Source organism: Cherax quadricarinatus, chromosome 97, assembly GCF_038502225.1.
Source record: "Cherax quadricarinatus isolate ZL_2023a chromosome 97, ASM3850222v1, whole genome shotgun sequence".
NCBI classification, from domain to species: Eukaryota; Metazoa; Arthropoda; class Malacostraca; order Decapoda; family Parastacidae; genus Cherax; species Cherax quadricarinatus.
The window spans coordinates 4696748-4710223 of record NC_091388.1 but is presented as its reverse complement, the minus strand read 5'-3'; the positions used below and the strand labels follow the sequence as shown (position 1 = coordinate 4710223).

The window sequence follows — 13476 nt, the reverse complement described above, 5'->3', positions numbered from 1 at the left end:
TAAGCCTACTGCAAATTTTCAGTCCCCCCTTGGAGCAAGTTGTGGGTCTAGCTCCCCTGAGTTCCCACCAGAGTGCAGGTCCTCATCTCAGCCATAACTGGCTATGCCCTGGCCTCACTCGGCAACCGGTTGCCTACCTGGTAACAGCTCCTCTCCATGGACTGGCTCTGGCACATCTCATACTGCCCACTGTGAACCCCCAGTATGCCAATTAAGAAGCTAGTCAAGAGCTGTATATCTCGCCTACCTCTACGCTACCTGGCAAGTTACTTGACCAATCCCAAAGACAGTTAAATTGTTACTATACCTCAAGAGGGTTTAGGGGCTCAACACCCCCCCCCAGTCAATGACCAGGCTATGTAGTCATCTGTTTCCCCTCTGCTATGGTCACAGATAGGGTCATAGGGGCATTGATTTCTGAAACCCTCTCCACGTATACTCTCTCAAAACTTTCACTCTCCAGGCACTTAATCAAGTCGTTACCAGCTCAACAAAGTTCCTCCAGGCCGAAACATGACCACAATATACTGACGCAGTAGTTGCAATTGTTGTCGGAAATTCTACCAACTCGAGTACAACCTAAACAAGAATTGCCATGTTGGGGTTGCAACATGTCACCTATGGTATACAGGCTGCCAGAAATTTTTGCCGCACCACTAGGCTTCCATATCTTAAGCCTAGGTTTTAAATATGATGATACTAAAAGGACCCTAATGGAAATATGTCGCTCTGGGCTTTTTTTGGATATACTCTATGATATTATAAGGACCCCAACGGAAACAAGTCACTGTGGCCTTTTTGGGGGGTTATCCTAAGTAATTTACATGCATTACAACTAATACATCCATTAACGAGTGATTTAAAGCAAATAATACAGCGACTGACATCCAAAATGTTGACAGCCGAGTGGACTAAGGTGTCACAGAATTCTGATGATCTTCCCAGGAGGCATGCCAAAATATCGGGGGTTCGATCCCAAGCCAGTTGCAGTACTGTTACACATTACTATGTAAGATAATCATACACATGTGTACCTGTGTCTAAATATATACTTCACGTTGATTTCATTTAGGCACAGGTATATATGTAAGTATGATAATCATACATAGTAACATACATACTATAACATACATAATTCAGATATACATGCAAGGAAAGAAACTATGTCTATAAAGGAAGGAATTTGTGTACCAAGTACAGTAGCTACTGTATAATACAACACTCAAAATACATTATGTACAAATGGCTTATCAATGCTGTATTGCACATAAATTGTAAGACAGATTTATGTAAGATAGAGTTGTGTAAGCTAGATTTGTGCAATATTTGTGTAAGATTGATCTGTGCAACATTTGTATAAGATAGATTTGTGTAACATTTGTATAAGATAGATTTGTGTAACATTTGTGTAAGACAGATTTGTGTAAGACAGAGTTGTGTAAGCTACATTTGGGTAAGACAGATTTGTGTAAGCTAGATCTGGGTAAGACAGATTTGTGTAACATCTATGTAAGATAGATTTGTATAAGATTTGTGTAAGACAGATCTGTGTAACATCTGTATAAGACAGATCTGTGTGAATTACAAGAAAATTTGTGTGAATTATAAAACAATTTGTGTGAATTATAAGACAGATTTGTGTGAATTATAAGACAGATTTGTGTGAATTATAAGACAGATTTGTGTGAATTATAAGACAGATTTGTGTGAATTATAAGACAGATTTGTGTGAATTATAAGACAGATTTGTTATCAGTGCTATCTTACCCCTGCCACCCTCAGGAACAGTACAACCCCTGAGGGCTTAGCGCTTCCCAACTACCAAAAATAATTTCTACTCGTTGAAAATTTACAGGAATTTTCTTAAAAAATGACACTAAAAAATAAAAATTTATTTTTGATATATTGATTTTAACCAAAAATTTTAATTTTAATGGAAAAAATAAAAACTGTGAATTTTAATGGAAAAATACTATTATTATTATTATAATTATATATATTATTATTATCAATTATTATTTATAATTATTATTGCAATCAAAAGCTCTAAACCCACAAGGGTTACAAGTATTTAATTCCCCTAACTCATTTTCTTACTCAGGATAATTCCTAATTCTAAATAATCTAATTAATTCCCCTAACTCATTATACACTCATATAATTCTTTCAAAAAAACCATACCCCCGGCCGGGATTGAACCCGCGGTCATAGAGGGGTATGGTTTATTTGCAATCGTGTCATTACGATTTCTTAAGTCATAATTCTTTCAGATATCAATCACATGTAATTCTTAACAAGTTAGTTTAATTTCGATCTTCTGAGCGAGCAAAAAAATACATTAACCTTACTATGGGGGTGCTAGGTTACGATTCAGTATTATCTAATATAACTTTTGTTATGGGGGGGAGGGAATACTGACTTTATAAGGCTCCACTATATACAGTCAGTTCTGTTATAATACAGAGCCTTCTGTAATAATACAGAGCCTCAGATTATAATACAGAGCCTTGTATAATAATACAGAGCCTCGGATAATAATACAGAGACTTGTGTAATAATACAGAGCCTCGGATAATAATACAGAGCCTTGTGTAATAATACAGAGCCTCGGATAATAATACAGAGCCTTGTGTAATAATACAGAGCCTCGGATAATACAGAGCCTCAGATAATAATACAGAGCCTCATATAATACAGAGCCTCATATAATAATACAGAGCCTTGTGTAATAATACAGAGCCTTGTGTAATAATACAGAGCCTCGTATAATGCAGATCCTTGTATAATACAGAGCCTCGTATATTACAGAGCCTCGTATATTACAGAGCCTCGTATAATACAGAGCCTCGTATAATACAGAGCCTCGTATAATAATACAGAGCCTCGTATAATGCAGATCCTCATATAATACAGAGCCTCGTATAATACAGAGCCTCATATAATACAGAGCCTCGTATAATAATACAGAGCCTTGTATAATAATACAGAGCCTTGTATAATAATACAGAGCCTTGTATAATAATACAGAGCATCATGTAATAATACAGAGCCTTTGTGTAATAATACATAGCTTTGTATAATAATATAGAGCCTCGTGTAATAATAGAGCCTTGTGTAATAATACAGAGATTTGTATAATAATAGAGCCTCGTATAATAATACAGAGCCTTGTATAATAATACAGAGTCTTGTATAAAAATACAGAGCCTTGTGTAATAATACAGAGCATCATGTAATAATACAGAGCATCATGTAATAATACAGAGCCTCGTGTAATAATACAGAGCCTTGTGTAATAATACAGAGCCTCGTGTAATAATACAGAGCATCATGTAATAATACAGAGCCTTGTGTAATAATACAGAGCCTTGTGTAATAATACAGAGCCTCGTGTAATAATACAGAGCCTCATACAAGAATACAGAGCCTCTGTGTAATAATACAGAGCCTTGTATAATATAGAGCCTTGTGTAATAATACAGAGCCTTGTATAATATAGAGCCTTGTGTAATAATACAGAGCCTTGTGTAATAATACAGAGCCTCGTATAATAATACAGAGCCTCGTGTAATAATACAGAGCCTTGTATAATATAGAGCCTTGTGTAATAATACAGAGATTTGTATAATAATAGAGCTTCGTATAATAATACAGAGCCTTGTGTAATAATACAGAGCCTTGTATAATAATACAGTCTCATATAACAATACAGAGCCTTGTGTAATAATACAGAGCCTCATGTAATAATACAGAGCCTTCTATAAAAATACAGAGCCTTGTGTAATGATAAAGAGCCTTGTATAATAATACAGAGCCTTGTGCAATAATACAGAGCCTTGTGTAATAATACAGAGCCTTGTGTAATAATACAGAGCCTTGTGTAATAATAAAGAGCCTTGTATAATAATAGAGCCTTGTATAATAATACAGAGCCTTGTATAATAATGCAGAGCCTTGTCTAATACTACAGAGCCTCATGTAATAATACAGAGCCTCGTATAATACAGAGCCTCATATAATAATACAGAGCCTTGCATAATAATACAGAGCCTTGTGTAATAATAAAGAGCCTTGTATAATAATAGAGCCTTGTATAATACAGAGCCTTGTATAATAATACAGAGCCTTGTATAATAATACAGAGCCTTGTATAATAATACAGAGCCTTGTATAATAATACAGAGCCTTGTGTAAAAATAAAGAGCCTTGTATAATAATAGAGCCTTGTATAATAATGCAGAGCCTTGTCTAATAATACAGAGCCTCATGTAATAATACAGAGCCTCGTATAATACAGAGCCTCATATAATAACACAGAGCCTTGCATAATAATACAGAGCCTTGTATAATAATACAGAGCCTTGTGTAATAATACAGAGCCTTGTATAATAATATAGAGCCTCGTGTAATAATACAGAGCCTTGTATAAAAATACAGAGCCTTGAAAAATAATGCAGAGCCTTGTATAATAATACAGAGCTTCATACAACTGTTATACAAACACTATCGTTAGGACGACATCGAGGGTCGCTGTGGCGGAGACTAGTCGCTGGTATGGGGTCGCTGTATCGTCCTGGCAGCTTTGCGGCAGTGCCAGCTGCTGCAGCGGCTGGTCATTCCCTCCAGCACCAACATCGACGACGATGATAATCCTATGTTGCCAATGAACGGCGAAAGCTCCACGACTTGGTAGTTCAGTCGCCTTAAATGCCCTTTCTGGCAGTGAAATAACCACGGTGTTAACCAGACTGGCTACAGTCACTGTATCACTGTTGTAACATCACTACAGTCACTGTATCACTGTTGTAACATCACTACAGTCACTGTATCACTGTTGAGATTGCTACACTGTAAAGTCATTATATTACTGTTGTAACTTTGCTACAGTCACTGTATCACTGTTGCAACACCACTTGTCATTGTATCGCTCTTGTGATATTGCTACAGTCACTGTATCACTGTTGTAACATCACTACACTGTAAACAGCCACTGTATCACTTAAAAATTACCACACTGTAAACAGTCACTGTATCACCGTTGTAACATCACTACGCTGTAAACAGTCACTATATCACCATTAAAACATTACTACACTGTAAAGTTATTATATTAATGTTGTAACATCACAACAGTCACTATATCACTGTTGCAACATCACAAGTCACAATATCACTGTTGTAAAAACAAGTCACTATCATTGTTGTAAGATACAAGTCACAATATCACTGTTGTAACAACAGTCACAATAACACTGTTGTAACACCCAAGTCACAATACCACTGTTGTAACATCACAACAGTCACTATATCACTGTTGTAATATCACAACAGTCACTATATCACTGTTGCAACATCACAAGTCACAATATCACTGTTGTAACAACAGTCACAATAACACTGTTGTAACACCCAAGTCACAATACCACTGTTGTAACATCACAACAGTCACAATATCACTGTTGTAACATCACAACATCATTGCTGTAACAACACAAGTCACTATCCAGCAGAACCTCTGTATACGAGTCCACTTTAATTCGTAAAATCCAGTATTTGGAAAAAAAATTGAGAAAAATAAGAAACGATGTTTGCAACCATAAATACATTTGGAACGTCGCTTTTCGAGCTCTTATGATTCAGTTGTTATCCGTTGTATAACTTTATATTAGTCTTATTATTGAAAATAAGTTAAAGTTTATTCAGGTACATGTACACATAAATAGTCACATAAATTATCATACATAACATCAGAAGTGTTTATTATTCTCCAGGATAACACAAGGAAGTCAAAGTATTTCCACTGTGGTCCTGGACTTAGTTCCACTGTGGTCCTGGACTTATTTCCATTGGGGTCCTTGACTTATTTCCATTGGGGTCCTTGACTTATTTCCATTGGGGTCCTTGACTTAGTTCCACTGAGGTCCTGGACTTATTTCCACTGTGGTCCTGGACTTATTTCCATTGGGGTCCTTGACTTATTTCCATTGGGGTCCTTGACTTATTTCCATTGGGGTCCTTGACTTATTTCCATTGGGGTCCTTGACTTATTTCCAGTGGTCCTTGACTTATTTCCACTGTGGTCCTTGACTTATTTCCACTGTGGTCCTTGACTTATTTCCACTGTGGTCCTTGACTTATTTCCACTGTGGTCCTTGACTTATTTCCACTGTGGTCCTTGACTTATTTCCACTGTGGTCCTTGACTTATTTCCATTGGGGTAATTGACTTATTTCCACTGTGGTCCTTGACTTATTTCCATTGGGGCCCTTCACTTATTTCCATTGGTTTCCTTGACTTATTTCCATTATGGTCCTTCACTTATTTTCATTGTGGTCCTTGACTTATTTCCATTGGTTTCCTTTACTTATTACCACTGGGGTCCTTGATTTATTTCCAGTGGGTCCCGAATAAGAATAGTGAAGAAAAATCTAAAGTGAAAGCTTTAAGAGCCATGGAACCAAAATAAGGAACTTATTTATTTATTTATTTTTAATTTGGAACTTATTTCAAAAAGGAAATGGAATAGTACTCCTGTTGACCTAGCCAGGAAATATGGCATGTCAAAATCTATCATATTTTCCACTAAAAAAAATAAAGGAGCAATTAAAAGGGTAATGTGGCAACGGGAGATAAAATGTAGTATATAACTTATTGCTTGTACAGTAATTCCCTGTACCCGCGGGGGATACCTTCCAAGAACTACCATGGATATCTGAACCCAGGATAATTGTGAACACTAACGTACGAGTTTGAACCCTGGATAATTGTGTACACTAATGTACAAGTTTGAACCCTGGATAATTGTGAACACTAACGTACAAGTTTGAACCCTGGATAATTGTGAACACTAACATACAAGTTTGAACCCTGGATAATTGTGAACACTAACATACAAGTTTGAACCCTGGATAATTGTGAACACTAACGTACAAGTTTGAACCCTGGATAATTGTGAACACTAATGTACAAGTTTGAACCCTGGATAATTGTGAACACTAACGTACAAGTTTGAACCCTGGATAATTGTGAACACTAACATACAAGTTTGAACCCTGGATAACTGTGAACACTAATGTACAAGTCTGAACCCTGGATAATAGTAAACACTAACGTACAATCTATTTTTCATTTACATACCTGTCTATTATAAAGTTTGACAAATTATGCAAAATGAGTCAAGAATTATCACTTTCTAACTGATGGGGAGACTTTAAGGGCTTCTTGTAGGCTCTGAATAATTGCCACCATCACTACTATTGCACTGTGTGGTCATTATTAAGCAAAATTAAGGTTTATTTTCGGGCCACAGGTCTGTGAAAAGTATTATTATTAATTATTATTATTATTATTATTATAATCGAAAAAGAAGCGCTAGACCCACAAGGGTAATAGAGGGCTGCAGAAGAGTAATTTCCGGGGTCTGGAACGAATTAGTCCAATTTACATTATTTCTTAAGGGAAAATTTGATTCGATATTAACAACATTCTCAGGAACCAATTCCCAATCCAGAGGTTCCACCCTATCACTGTTGTAATGTCACTATAGTCACTGTATTACTGTTGTAATGTCACTACAGTCACTATCATTGTTGTAAAATCACTAGTCCCTGTATCACTGTTGTAATGTCACTATAGTCACTGTATCACTGTTTTAATGTCACTGCAGTCACTATCACTGTTGTAACATCACTGTATCACTGTTGTAACGTTACTACAGCCACTATCACTATTGTAATGTCACTACAGTCACTGTATCACTGCTGTAACCTCACTACAGTCACTATCACTTGTAATGTCACTACAGTCACTGTATCACTGTTGTTACATCACAAGTCACTGTATCACCGTTGTAATGTCACTAGTCACTGTATCACTGTTGTAACGTCACTAGTCACTGTATCACTGTTGTAACGTCACTACAGTCACTGAATCACTGTTGTAACGTCACTGCAGTCCCTATCACTTGTAATGTCACTACAGTCACTGCATCACTGTTGTAACAACACTACAGTCACTATCACTTTTGTAATGTCACTAGTCACTGTATCACTGTTGTTACATCCCAACAGTCACTGTATCACTGTTGTTACATCCCAACAGTCACTGTATCAGTTGTTACATCCCAAGTCACTGTATCACTGTTGTAACATCACTAGTCACTGTATCACTGTTGTAAAATCACTAGTCACTGTATCACTGTTGTAACATCACTAATCACTGTTGTAACGTCACTAGTCACTGTATCACTGTTGTTACATCACAACAGTTACTGTATCACTGTTGTAAAATCAAGTCACTGTATCACTGTTGTAATGTCACTAATCACTGCATCACCACTGTAACATCGCACATCACCGTATTGCTGTGGAAGCATCACAACAGTGCCAACAATCACTGTTATTTCACAAGTGCCAACAATCACTTCTTATATCACAACAGTGCCAAGTCACTATATCACTGTTCTTATAACACAAGTGCCAACAGCCACTATATCACTGTTGTAATGTCACAACAGTGCCAACAGTAACTATATCACTGTTGTAATGTCACAAAAGTGCCAAGTCACTATATCACTGTTGTAATGTCATAACAGTGCCAACAGTCACTATATTACTGCTGTAACATCACAACAGTGCCAACAATCACTATATCTCTGTTGTAACATCACAACAGTGCCAACAGTCACTATATTACTGCTGTAACATCACAACAGTGCCAACAATCACTATATCTCTGTTGTAACATCACAACAGTGCCAACAGTCACTATATTACTGCTGTAACATCACAAGTGCCAACAATCACTATATCACTGTTGTAACATCACAACAGTGCCAACAGTCACTATATTACTGCTGTAACATCACAACAGTGCCAACAGTCACTATATCACTGTTGTAATGTCACAACAGTGCCAACAGTCACTATATCACTGTTATAATGTCAATGCATGAATCGCCACAAAAATTGAAGAATTTTTGACGACAAAATTTCATTCGCTCCGACACAATGAATTAAGGTTCGTGGTCCGTTGCCGGACCACCAGTGGTCCAGCAGCGGTCCCAGATGTTATGTAGAAGCTCTAAACTCTTATGGGGCTCGGAGAACACAGCTATTGGCCCAGGAGACCCTGGTCCACTAGTAGTCTGGGCCACTGGCACTGGTCTAGTGGCTCTGGGCCACTGGCCTATTGGCACCGGGCCACTGGCATTGGTCTAGTGGCACTGGGCCACTGGCATTGGTCTAGTGGCACCGGGCCACTGGTCTAGTGGCACTAGGCCACTGGCACTGGTCTAGTGGCACTAGGCCACTGGCACTGGTCTAGTGGCTCTGGGCCACTGGTCTAGTGGCACTAGGCCACTGGCACTGGTCTAGTGGCTCTGGGCCACTGGTCTAGTGGCACTAGGCCACTGGCACTGGTCTAGTAGCACTGGGCCACTGGCACTGGTCTAGTGGCACTGGTCTAGTGGCACTGGGCCACTGGCACTGGTCTAGTGGCACCGGGCCACTGGCACTGGTCTAGTGGCACCGGGCCACTTGCACTAGTCTAGTGGCACCGGGCCACTTGCACTGGTCTAGTGGCACCGGGCCACTGGCACTGGTCTAGTGACACCGGGCCACTGGCACTAGTCTAGTGGCACCGGGCCACTTGCACTGGTCTAGTGGCACTGGGCCACTGGCACTGGTCTAGTGGCACTGGTCTAGTGGCACTGGGCCACTTGCACTGGTCTAGTGGCACTGGGCCACTGGCACTGGTCTAGTGGCACCGGGCCACTTGCACTGGTCTAGTGGCACTGGGCCACTGGCATTGGTCTAGTGGCACCGGGCCACTGGCACTGGTCTAGTGGCACCGGGCCACTTGCACTGGTCTAGTGGCACTGGGCCACTGGCACTGGTCTAGTGGCACCGGGCCACTTGCACTGGTCTAGTGGCACCGGGCCACTTGCACTGGTCTAGTGGCACTGGGCCACTGTTGTGGTCCACTGGCCCTGATGACTGGTGTGGTCCACTAGTTCGGGCCACTGGCACTGGTCCACTACTCTGGTCCACTGGCCCTGAAGACTGGCCTGGTCCACTATTTGAGGCCACTGTCACTGGGCCACTAATTTGGGCCACTACTTCTGGTCCAGTGGCACCGGGCCACTAGCCTGGGCCACTAGCTTGGGCCATTGGCCCAAACGGCAGAGCAGGGACCACTGGACCTGGTCTAGTGGCCCCTGGGCCAGTACCCTTGCCCAGTGGCCCGGGCCAGCAGCTGGCCACCCCAAAACACCCCCGTGGGTGGGCCGCCCACACATGGGCACCCACATACCCCACACCAGGGGGGAGAGGGGGTGGCACCACCCACGGGGGTGGGCCAGGGGTGGGCCAGGGTGGGCCAGGGGGGGTGGGCCATCACAGGGGGGAATCAATACACATGGGTGGGCGGGCGGGTGTACCACACACACACACAAACACACACACGCCCACACCGCCGCCCACACCGCCGCCCACGCCCACACGCCACCACCCCCCTCACCGGGGCACACACGCCCGCCGCCCACCGCCCACCAACAGGCCGCCCACGCCGCCCACAAACACTCACAAACACAACTAAAATTTTTTCGGCCTTGAGGGAAGCGAATAAAGCTCAAGTTCCGCCGCCCGCCGCTAGAGGGCCACCCGGGACCCCCCCACCACCCCCCAACACCACCAACCCACCACCCCCACACCCCCTCCCCACCACAGCCGCCATCACCCCTAACTCAAACAAACCGATTTTCACCATTTTAAAATATTTTTAGGCCGTTTTGGGGTGCGTTGTGGCCGTCGAAAAATTCTACGGAGTTTTTCCCACCCGGAGACATGCGTATTGTTGTGTTTTGAGGTGGTTTTTGAGGTAAAATTGGATAAATAAGATTTTGTGTTTTTCTATTTTTCCTTATTTACGTCTTATATCATCTTTATTATGACTCAATAATACTCTTAAAAAATCTACAGCAATTTATTGACCTAGAAAATATATATTGCTCTGTTTTGAGGTGATTTTTATATTAAAAAATGGATAAATAAGATCCGCACTCTTCGTATTTTCCTTATTTATGCCTTATATCATCTTTATTATGACTCAAAAACGCTATTAAAAATTCTATATAATTTTTTTTGGCTTGGGAAATATATATTGTTGATATTTGATGCTATTTTCATGTTAATAATTGGCTAAATAAGATCTGGATTCTCAGTATTTTCCTTATTTACATCTTATATCATTTTTTTTAAGACTCGAAAATACTTTTTAAAAATTCTAGGGTATTTTATGAGCCCGGGAAATATATATTGTTCTGTTTTGAGGTGATTTTTTATGTTAAAAATGGGTAAATAAGATCTGGAGTCCCAGCATTTTCCTTATTTACATTTTATATCATCTTTATTATGACTCAAAAATGCTATTAAAAAATTCCAGAGCAATTTTTTGACTTGGGAAATATATATTGTTCTCTTTTGACTTGAATATTATATTAAAAATAGGTAAATAAGATTTGCACTCGTTATATTTTCCTTATTTACGTCTTATATCATCCTTATTACACCTTAATCACGCTTTCAGAAATTAATTTATCAATTGATATACCTCCAAAAATATATATTATTGTATTTAGACGTGATTATTATACTAAAATTTGTTAAATAAGATCTAGACTCCCAGTGTTTTTTCCTTATTTTCTAATATTCCTTATTTACGTCTTTTATCATCTTTATTATACCTCTTTGGAACTCTTAAAAAATTCTACATATTTTTATGAGTCTAAAAAATAAATATTGTAATATTCTGACGTGATTATCATATTAAAAATAGCAAAATAAGGTTTAGACTCGTATTATTTTTCTTATTTATGTCTTATCACCAATAATATGTCTCAAAAATACTTTTAAAAACATCTATATTAATTTATTGACCTTAAAAATAAATATTATTGCATTCTGAAGTGATTATCTTATGATTTGTACTCCTATTATTTTCGCTATTTGTGTCTTATATCACCTTTTTTATAACTCAAAAATACTCCTAAAAAAATCTACGTCATTTTATACATATATATACAAAATATTATTATATTTAAACTTGGTTATCATACTAAAAATAGCTAAAATAAGGACTGGACTGCTAGTACTTTCCTTATTTACGTCTCATATCGCCCATATTAGGCTTATTTTCGCTATATTAATCACACAAAAGATAGTTCCTAGTATAATATTAATCATAGTTATTCTAGAAGTATGCTAGAATCATACTAGAAGCAGTAGTTCTAGTGTATATAATAGATTCTAACATTCCTACCTTATTATAGGCTAACAGACCTTATTTCTAGCAAATATTTTATGAATAGTTGTATAGATAGGTATAGAAAGTATCTCTAACCATCTAAGATAGATAGAGATGTATAGATAGATAAAAGTATATCTAACCATCTAAGATAATATAGAGAAGTGTAGACAGTATCTCTAGGTTATAGAAAGTTATTCCAAAGTTGTATAGTTACTTAGAAAGTTGTATAGTTACTTAGAAAGTTGTATAGTTACTTAGAAAGTTGTATAGTTACTTAGAAAGTTGTATAGTTACTTAGAAAGTTGTATAGTTACTTAGAAAGTTGTATAGTTACTTAGAAAGTTGTATAGTTACTTAGAAAGTTGTATAGTTACTTAGAAAGTTGTATAGTTACTTAGAAAGTTGTATAGTAACTTAGAAAGTTGTATAGTAACTTAGAAAATTGTATAGTTACTTAGAAAGTTGTATAGTTACTTAGAAAGTTGTATAGTTACTTAGAAAATTGTATAGTTACTTAGAAAGTTGTATAGTTACTTAGAAAATTGTATAGTAACTTAGAAAGTTGTATAGTTACTTAGAAAGTTGTATAGTTACTTAGAAAATTGTATAGTAACTTAGAAAGTTGTATAGTTACTCAGAAAGTTGTATAGTTACTTAGAAAGTTGTATAGTTACTTAGAAAGTTGTATAGTTACTTAGAAAGTTGTATAGTTACTTAGAAAATTGTATAGTTACTTAGAAAGTTGTATAGTTACTTAGAAAATTGTATAGTAACTTAGAAAGTTGTATAGTTACTTAGAAAGTTGTATAGTTACTTAGAAAGTTGTATAGTTACTTAGAAAGTTGTATAGTTACTTAGAAAGTTGTATAGTTACTTAGAAAGTTGTATAGTTACTTAGAAAGTTGTATAGTTACTTAGAAAATTGTATAGTTACTTAGAAAGTTGTATAGTTACTTAGAAAGTTGTATAGTAACTTAGAAAGTTGTATAGTAACTTAGAAAATTGTATAGTTACTTAGAAAGTTGTATAATAACTTAGAAAGTTGTATAGTAACTTAGAAAATTGTATAGTTACTTAGAAAGTTGTATAGTTACTTAGAAAGTTGTATAGTAACTTAGAAAATTGTATAGTTACTTAGAAAGTTGTATAGTTACTTAGAAAGTTGTATAG

At 37.9% G+C, this 13476-nt stretch overlaps 1 protein-coding gene across 7 annotated transcripts in view; it reads right to left on the bottom strand.

Annotated features, from left to right (window-relative positions):
• The window catches only part of LOC128705032 (uncharacterized), a 73322-nt gene extending 62668 nt beyond the window's left edge, over window positions 1–10654 (bottom strand). The window contains exons 1-2 of one of the 7 annotated variants that reach the window (XM_053800283.2): window positions 10585–10643; window positions 4503–5054 (exon numbers count right to left, since the gene is read on the bottom strand). The gene's annotated coding sequence lies outside the window, so the exon portion shown is untranslated. Of the gene's footprint in view, window positions 1–4502; window positions 5174–10584 lie in introns of all 7 variants that reach the window. The other 6 variants (XM_053800285.2, XM_053800281.2, XM_053800287.2 and 3 more) reach the window with 6 other exon arrangements.
• Between the last annotated feature and the right edge of the window lie 2822 nt (window positions 10655–13476).